We start from the raw sequence: 10095 nt of genomic DNA on the forward strand, positions 1-10095 counted from the left end.
TGCAGTATAGAACTACTCAATACACACTGCATTGAGCTAGAATATGGTAAACTATAATAAAAAGGCTGAATAAAGTGTAAAGGAAACAGCATTCGGATGGCAAGCCCTAGAGATTCTGCAGGTGCTGGAAATCCAGAGCTACACACACAAAATGCTGGAGGAACTCAGCAGGTCAGGCAACATCTGGGGGGCGGGAAAAGGGGAAGGAACAGTGAACCCTGCAGGTTGAATTCCAGCTTCAGGACATTCCAGAGTCACTGCCTCACCCTCCTAAGCTATCCCCATACATCACAAAAGCAACAAAATGCTGGAGGGAATATGGGTCTCTATTGTGGACTGAGAGTGGGAGGGGGCAGGGAGAGGGAATCTTGGTTTGGAAGAGAGGAGGGAGAGGGAAGCACCAGAAAGACTTTCTGTAGTGATCAATAAACCGACTGTTTGAAATCAGATGACCTTGCTTGGTGTCTCAGGGCCTGTGTGTGTCTGCACCTACACTGCTGACCCCCCCCCCCCACCCACCCCATCACTCCTTCTCTGCCAGATATCCCACACCCTTCCCACTCTCAGCATTCCCTACTCCTGCCAGATTGACAAACTTACTCTCTGCTCCACGTCGACAAATCCAGTACTGTGGAAAAATCTTAGGCACCCCAGCTACAGATATGTGCCTAAGACATCTGCACAGCACTATATGTCATGAAGTTTGTTCTCTTGCTGCAGCAGAACAGTGCCTAATAACAAAAAACTATAAATTACAATAAATATATTTTAAATTAAATTAAATAAGTAGGGCAAATAGAGAGCAAAAAGTAACTAAGGTCGTGTACATGGGTTCATTGTCCATTCAGGAAGCTGATAGCGGTGGGCCGTTCCCATGTACACTGCCTTCAGTTTTTTCTTTTTGCACTATATACATTTTATATACATAGATTTGTTACTGCAATTTAGAGTTTTTATTATTATTATTATTATTATTATTATTATTATACATTGCAATGCACTGCTACCCCAAAGCAACAAATTTCACGCGTATGCCAGTGATTTAAATCAGATGCTGATAGAACATTGGGCATGTGTCTTCGGGCACCGTACCTCCTCCCTGATGCCAGCAAATGTGAAGAGAGCACGTCCTGGGTGCCAGGGGTCTTTAACAATGAAAGATGCCTTTTGAAGATGTCCTGAATTCTGGATCATTGACACACAGTATGTTGTGAAATTTGTTGTTCGTTGGCAGCAGGACAGTAAAATACATAAAATATACTATAAATTACGAAGGGAAGTATATATTTAATGAATAAATAATGCAGAAGGAGAGCAGAAATTACTGAGGTGGTGTTCATGGGTTGACTATCCTCCACTTTATTGTGGGCTTGCCCTTATCCCTGCAGCTCCACCTTCCTCTGCGCAGAGCCTGAATTTGCTTAGACCTTAAAACAATAAGCCATAGGAGCAGAATTAGGCCATTCGACCCATTAAGTCTGCTCCACCATTCCATCATGGCTGATTTATCATCCCTCTCAGCCCCTTTCCCCGCCTTCTCCCGCTATCCCTTGAGTCCTTTACGAATCAAGAACCTCTCAGCCTCTGCTTTAAATATACCAGTGACTTGACCTCCACAGCTGTGTGTTTGAGAAAAATGAGACTGCAGATGCTAAATCTGCAGCATTAAACTGCTGGAGGAACTCAGCACCTGTGGGAGGGAAGGAAGTTCTCGATGCAAGGTTTGGACCCGAAATGTTAACAGTTCCTCTTTCCCCAGATGCTGCTCAACTTGCTGGCTTCCCCGAGCAGTTCGTTTTGTTAAAAATTCCATTCACCACAGATCACAGATGCTTTGTGAACGTTAGTGCCAGCTTAGAAATTTCACAAATGTCAATCCTTTCCATTTGTGTAAGAAATGACATTGGGCCTTGCATTTTTACAAGTTTTATTATTTATGTTTAAATTTAGAGATACAATATGGTAACATGACCTTCCAGCCCAATGAGCCATTGCTGCCCAATTATACCCATGTGACCAATTAACCTACTGCCCGGTCCATCTTTGGGCTATGGGAGGAAACCAGAGCTCCTAGAGGATAACCCACACGGTCATGGGGAGAATAAACTCCTTAAAGACAGGGGTTTGAAATTGAACTCGTGCTGCAGAGTCATAAAGCGATAGAGCACTACAGGATGGAGTAGACCCTTTAGCCCCTTTAGTCCATGCCAACCTACAACTTTGAGCCCAATCAGTGAGCATGATAAGAAGGTGCAATTTTATTTAGGTCACCATGGAAGTAGAAAAAAGGCAGAGTTTCAAGGCAGTTTTTGGAGTTGGGACTGCTACCGATCAGTGGACAGAATGAATAAAAATAAAGCAGGCACAAGAGGAGTGGCCATTGTTTGAATGGCCCAGTGTTGGAGTGGCTTCGGCTCCTCGGGCTTGAGTGGGGTAAATATCGAGTAAGTTTCTTCTTCCTCTTTATTTTTTCATTCCTTTTCTGATAGGGTTTGGTTAGTGCAGTAAGCATGGCTCCAGGGGCAGTGTTTTGTTCTGTGTGTGAGATGTGGAAATTCTGGGAGACCTCCAGCCTCCTGAATAACCACATCTGCACCAGGTGCATCGAGCTGCAGCTCCTCAGAGAATGTGTTAAGGATCTGGACCTGCAGCTCAATGGCCTTCAGCTCATATGGGAGACTGAGGAAGTGATAGATGGGAGATACAAAGAAGAGTTACCCCTAGATTGCAGGATACAGGTAACTGGGTGTCTGTCAGGAGAAGAAATGGAGATGGGCAGACAGTACAGAGTAGCCCTATGGTCGTCCCCTCGATTATAAGTAAAGATACTTTTGAGGGGAAGAACTTCTTGGGGGAGTGGTGACTGGGTCTCTGGCACTGAGTCTGATGCTGTGGTTCAGAAGAGGTGAAGAGGACTGCAGTGGTGATAAGAGATTCCATATGAGGAATAGAGTCAAAATTCTGTGGGCACAACAGACAGCTGGATGGTATGTTTCTGGCTGTCTGCTGGTGACTAGTTGTTTTCCACAGTTGTCTGTGTTGGTACTGGTTATTTTTATGCCATATAGTAATGATTTGGATGACGGAATTGACTTAGTGAGCAAGCTTGCAGATGATACAAAGATAGGTGGAGGAGCAGGTAGTTTTGAGGAAGCAGGGAGGCTACAGAGGGACTTAGACAGGTTTAGAGAATGGGTAAAGAAGTGGCAGATGGAATATAGCGTCGGAAAGTGTATGGTTATGCACTTTGGTAGAAGAAATGAAAGGGTAGGCGATTTTCTAAATGGAGAGAAAATTCAAAAATCTGAGGTGAAGAGGGACTTTGGAGTTCTTGTGCAGGATTCCTTAAAGATTAATTTGCAGATTGAGTCCATGGTGAGGAAGGCAAATGTGATGTTAATATAGGCTGTTTCCTATGGTGGAGGAGTCTAGCCTCAGAATAGAAGGACGCCATTTTAGAACAGAGATAAGGAAGAATTTCTTTAGCCAGAGATTGGTGAATCTGCAGAATTCTTTCCCACACGCAGCTGTGGAGCCGAGTCTTTATGTATATTTAAGGCAGAGGTTGATAGATTCTTGATTGGTCAGGGCATGAAGGAATCAGCCATGATGAAATGGTGGACCATAGTCCCCCATATCCCCACTATTCATGTACTTATGTAACTTTCTCTTAATTGCTGCAATCATACCCACATGCACCACCTCCTCAGTCAGCTCGCTCCACAATCACACCAGCTTCCGAACAAAGAGTTTCCCCTTCAGGTTCCTCTTAAATATTTCACCTTCCACCGTCAACCTACCATCTCTTGTTCTAGTCTCATTATAATACCCCTGACTGGTGCTGTAATCACACCTACACTATCTGTTGCACTACTGTGATGCCCCATTTAATGCCCTTCTCTCATTTAAAAAATAAACTTTATTCACACTACGTAGATACTCTTAGTATTATTACAAGCAATAAAGAAATAAACACAGTGCAAAACGTTTTACATTCTTGGTCAATATATTCAGTAATTTTTGTTTGTTCATGTGCCATGTTGCCAGACATAGGTGATCATGATGTTTCCATGACCATGACTGCCCATCCACCACCTGTTCCTGTTGCTTCATGTGACCCTGATCGGGGGGCTAAGCAGGTGCTGCACCCTGCTCAAGGGTGACCTGCAGGCTAGCGGAGGAGAGGAGCACTTTATACCTCCTTTGGTGGAGACAACTCTCCACACCACCTCCCAAATAGAATATTAACATTTTCATTTTAAAACTTCAGCACATTGCCACTTGCGTATGTGCCCCCATAGGGTGACACGCACACATACGCACGCGCGCGCGCGCGCACACACACACACACACACACACACACACACACACACACACACGTGTGCGTGTGCGCACTCAAATTGCTGGAAAAACTCAGCAGGTCAGGCAGCATCTATGGAGTGAATAAACAGTTAGCATTTCAGGCCTTAAAGTCTCATCCTGACCTGCTGCGTTCCTCCAGCATTTCCTGTGTGTTGCTCTGGATTTCCCGCATCGGCAGGATCTCTTGTGTCTGCCTGGAGCAGGTTGGTGTTGCAGGGATTCTTCCTTTAGGATTCTACCAGCTCTCTCTAATCGCCTCTGAGATGGCGGCACTGAGCTACGGCCTCGATCCACCACTCCTCTTTGAGTGAGCTCCAGGATTCAGACAAATTTGCCGACAACTCATCTATTGTTGCCAGAATTTCAGATAGATCAGCTTGTTGAGTACCACAACCTTGCATCCAATGCAAGACCAAGGAATTCATTATGGACTTCTGGAAGTGAAATTGAGGGAACACACAACAGTCCTCAAAGACCCATCAGCAGTGGAAAGAGTGAGCAAGTTCCTGGGTGTCAACATATCTGAATATCTCTCCTGGGCCCAGCATTGTGATGCAATTACAAAGAAGGCACAATGGTGGCCATGTTGCATTAGGAGTTTTAAGGAGACTTGGTATGTCACCAAAGCCTCTGGCAAATTTCTACAGATGTAGAGATTCAGGAGATTTGGTTTGTCACCTAAAATACATGAAAACCTCTACAGATGTAGAGAACATTCAGAAAGGCTGCATCACTTGTCTGCTGGGGCGCGGGGCTACTGCAGAGGATTGAAAGAAGCTTCAGAGAATTGTAAAATTAGTCATTTCCTTCATGGGTACTGGCTTCCGTAGTATCTAAGACACCTTCAAGGAACGGCTCCTCAAAAAAGGCAACGTCCATTATTAAGGACGCTTACCACCCAGGACATGCCCTCTTCTCACTGTAACTGTCGGGAAGGAGGTGTAGAAGACTGAAGGCACACAATCAGTGATTCAGGAGCAGCTTTTATCCCCTCTGCCATCTGATTTCTGAATGGACATTGAACCATTGAGTTTTAATTTCTACTGTGGGAATCGTTTTGCCGGCAGTTCTGAAAATCACTTAAAGTCCGGCTGGAGAGTGAAGAGTTTACTGAAGTACAGAAAACCCAAAGGATCCGAAAAAGTTGGTGTTCACGGTGATAAATAGGTTTGACCTTAACTAATCTTCATTCGGAAGGAATTAGTAACCTGCAGTCCAAGATAGTCCCTGCAAAAGAGCGGAATGGGTTGGAGCAAGGTTTCACCAAGGAAACGTCAGTGCCTTTAAGCCATTTTATTTCCTTCACTGTGAATCATATATAACCATATAACAATTCCAGCACGAAAACAGGCCTTCTCGGCCCTTCTAGTCCGTGCCAAATGCTTACTCTCACCTAGTCCCACTGACCTGCACTCAGCCCATAACCCTCCATTCCTTTCCTGTCCATATACCTATCCAATTTTACTTTAAAGCACAATACCAAACTGCCTCTACCACTTCTACTGGAAATTTGTTCCACACAGCTTCCACTCTTTGAGTAAAGAAATTCCCCCTCGTGTTACCCTTAAACTTTTGCCCCTTAACTCTCAACTCATGTCCTCTTGTTTGAATCTCCCCTATTCTCAATGGAAAAGGCTATCCACATCAACTCTATCTATCCCCCTCATAATTTTAAATACCCCTCAACCTTCTATGCTCCAACGAATAAAGACCTAACTTGTTCAACCTTTCCCTGTAACTTAGGTGCTGAAACCCAGGTAACATTCTAGTAAATCTTCTCTGTACTCTTTCTATTTTGTTGATATCTCTCCTATAATTCGGTGACCAGAACTGTACACAATACTCCAAATTTGGCCTTACCAATGCCTTGTACAATTTTAACATTACATCCCAACTTCTGTACTCAATGCTCTGATTTAGAAAGGCCAGCATACCAAAAGCTTTCTTCACCACCCTATCCACATGAGATTCCACCTTCAGGGAACTATGCACCATTATTCCTAGATCACTCTGTTCTACTGCATTCGTCAATGCCCTACCATTTACCATGTATGTCCTATTTGGATCATTCCTATCAAAGTGTAGCACCTCACACTTATCAGCATTAAACTCTACCTGCCATCGTTCAGCCCACTCTTCCAACTGGCCTAAATCTCTCTGCAAGCTTTGAAAACCTACTTCATTATCCACAACGCCACCTACCTTAGTATCACCTGCATACTTAATAATCCAGATTACCACCCCATTATCCAGATCATTGATGTGTATGACAAACAACATTGGACCCAGTACAGATCCCTGAGGCACACCACTAGTCACCAGCCTCCAACCTGACAAACAGTTATCTAACCACTGCTCTCTGGCATCTCCCATCCAGTCACTGTTGAATCCATTTTAATACTTCAATATTAATACCTAACGATTGAACCTTCCGAACTAACCTTCCGTGCGGAACCCTGTCAAAGGCCTTCGGGCAAGACATATTTCAACTGGGATCAGCAGAGACGTCGTGACATCGGTGAAGAATTTGTTACTTCTAGGAAAAGCTCTCCTAAGTGACTGTGTAAATCATTTGGACTTTTGCATTACTACTTCTAAGAACTGTTTTTGCATTATTGCTTTAAGAACTGTTTGAGCTGCCATATAGCAGTTGACTTCCAGTTAAGTTAGTCCTTGGTTTACTTTTGGGTTTTTTTTTGAGCAGTGTTTAATAAGTGTTTTATTTTTTATAGAAAAGACTGTCTCAATTCTATATTCATTGTTGCCGTGACATAACAATTGGGGGCTGATCCGGGATGTACCATTTTTGAGTTTAAATGGTTGTTTAATTATCATTCAGTGTTTTGGAAAAGGGGAATACCCAATTCTTCTGTTTGATTTGCTTCTGAGTGGTATTCGGCGGCAATGAATATTGATGACTTCCTGGCATCGCCAGACCCGGAGTTATTAGCGAAGGTGAAAAGAGTGGTGTATCTGAGATAGCTAGTAGATTGGAACTTAAAGGTATTTCGAGGTCTACAACAAAGCCTGTAATACAGAGAAAAATCACGTCACACTTTGTAGATTCAGGTAATTTTGATGAATCAATTTTAGATTTGTTTCCAATAAGTACTCTAAAGATGCAGTTACAAATTGAATAAATGAAGTTAGAGCAAAGTAAAGTGGACTTGGAGCACTGTAGGTTAGAAGCTGAAAATAAAAAGAGGGAATTTGAATGTGTGATGGCGGAATTAAGGTCCGAGAATCAGTCTCCTGGTTCAAGAAAAACGTTTGTTGTTCGTCAGAAAATTAAATTGGTCCCTCCTTTTTATGAAACAGAAGTAGAGAAATATTTTCAATATTTTGAAACTGCTGCTGTAATTTCAGAGTGGCCGAAAGAGAAGTGGCCAGTGTTGTTACAGAGTGTAATTAAAGGCAAGGCACAATAGGTTTATACAGCTTTAACTGCTGAACAAACACTTGAATATGATACTCTGAAACTGCACATATTGAAGGCGTATGAGTTAGTTCCGGAGGCATATAGAGAAAGATTCAGAAATTTGAAGAAACCTGTGGAGAAAACGTATGTGGAGTTTGCCTATGATAAAGCTGTGTGTTTTAAGAGATGGGGTTCCTATAAAAATGTAAATGGGGACTATAATAAATTGAAAGAGCTGATTTTAATGGAGGAATTTAAAAGGAGCATCCCTGTTGAAGTAAGGACATACTTAAATGAGAGGGACACTGCTACATTGCAGGACTCTGCTAAATTAGCTGATGAGTATGCTTTAATCCACAAGAATAAATTTCCTCAGGGCAGATCTTTTAAAAGGAAAAATAACACAGAGAATCTCGGTAAATCAGAAATTAAATCAGAAGTTAGTGAGAAAGGTAAGGAGGAAGGAGAACCTGTGGAGGAAAGACAGTTTGGTCCCATTTGTAATTATTGTAAGAAACCTGGTCACGGAATAGCTAACTGTTTCCGATTGAAAAAGAAAGAGAACAACAAAAGTATGTGCAACATACTGAAACACCTGTAAATCCACAGGGTTTGATAAACACAAATGAAGCTTTGTCAGAGTCTGACCATGTTAAGGAGGGATATGATCATTTTATAATTGAAGGATTTGTATCCTTGGAAGAAGAATCTACTTCGGTGCCAATAAAAATCCTTAGGGATACTGGAGCTTCTCAATCACTGATGTTAGACAGTGCGTTAAAGTTTAGTGATGAGTCTGACACTGGTGAGGTAAACTATATGCGAGGTGTTGGGAGTGCCCTTATGTCTGTACATCTGCATAGAGTAAATTTAAAGTCAGGGTTAGTTACAGGACTTGTTAAAGTAGGACTACAACCTAGCTGACCTGTGAATGATGTTTCTTTATTGTTAGGCAATGACTTGGCAGGTGGACAAGTTTTTCCTGAGAGGCGTTTGACAATAAAGTCAGAGGAACCATGGATAGATTCTAACACAGATTCTTCCTGTGTTGTAACTCGAGCTATGGCCAAAAAGTTTGGTGTGCAGAATGAGCTTGTTACCCATGACTGTTAAACTCAGGATTCGAGTTTTGAGGATGTGTCAGAAACTTTCTTACCTTCATTGTTTGAACAAGATTCTTGGAGTAAGTCTGACAATGAAGATTTGTCTCTGTCTCGGAAGGAGATGATAGCAGAGCAGAGTAGAGACCCTGAGATTGTTAAATTAAAAGAACAAGCTCTTCCAGATAGTGAAATTGATAAGGTGCCAGTAGGATATTATTTTGAGAAAGGAGTTTTGATGAGGAAGTGGAGACCGCCTACAATTCCTGCAAGTGATGAATGGAAGGTTGTTCACCAGGTAGTAGTTCCTAAAGTTTATCGAAATGAGATTTTAACTTTAGCTCATAGTGTGCCCTTGGGTGGACGTCAAGGGATAAGGAAAACTATGGACAAGATTTTAAACCATTTTTACTGGCTTAGTTTGAGGAGAGATGTGGCGACGTTTTGCAGAATGTGTCATACTTGTCAAGTTATGGGTAAACCTAATCAAGTTACTCCAGTGGCCCCACTGCAACCTATTCCAACATTCAGTGAACAGTTTTCCAAAATTATTATAGATTGTGTTGGACCCTTACCAAAAACAAAAACTGGTTATCAGTACTTGCTGATTATCATGTGCACTGTGTCTAGGTTTCCAGAGGCAGTACCACTAAGGAATATAACAACTAAAATGGTAACAAAGGCTCTTATAAAATTCTTTACTTATTTTGGGTTGCCTAAGGGAATACAATCTGATCAAGGCAGTAATTTTGTGTCTGGATTGTTTCAACAGATAGTTTATAAATTGGGAGTGAAGCAGATTACATCCTCTGTATATCATCCAGAATTGCAAGGTGCCTTGGAGAGGTTTCATTCTACCCTCAAGACTATGATTAGAACATATTGTGTGGGCAATGGAAATGATTGGGTTGAGGGTATACACTTACTTCTATTTGCAGTAAGGGAGTCAGTACAGGAATCATTAGGTTTCAGCCCATTTGTACTTGTATTTGGGCATAGAGTTAGAGGATCTTTGGCTTTATTAAAAGAACAATGGATAAATAAAGAGGTGCATACTAATTTGTTGGACTATGTTTTAAAATTTAAAGACAGATTACATAAAACTTGTAGCTTAGCCAGGGAAAATTTAAAATTGATCCAGGAGAAAATGAAAATCTGGTATGATAAAGAAGCTAGGATGAGGACATTTAAGCCTGGAGATTAGGTGCTGGTTCT

Source organism: Hypanus sabinus, chromosome 12, assembly GCF_030144855.1.
Source record: "Hypanus sabinus isolate sHypSab1 chromosome 12, sHypSab1.hap1, whole genome shotgun sequence".
Classification (NCBI taxonomy): domain Eukaryota; kingdom Metazoa; phylum Chordata; class Chondrichthyes; order Myliobatiformes; family Dasyatidae; genus Hypanus; species Hypanus sabinus.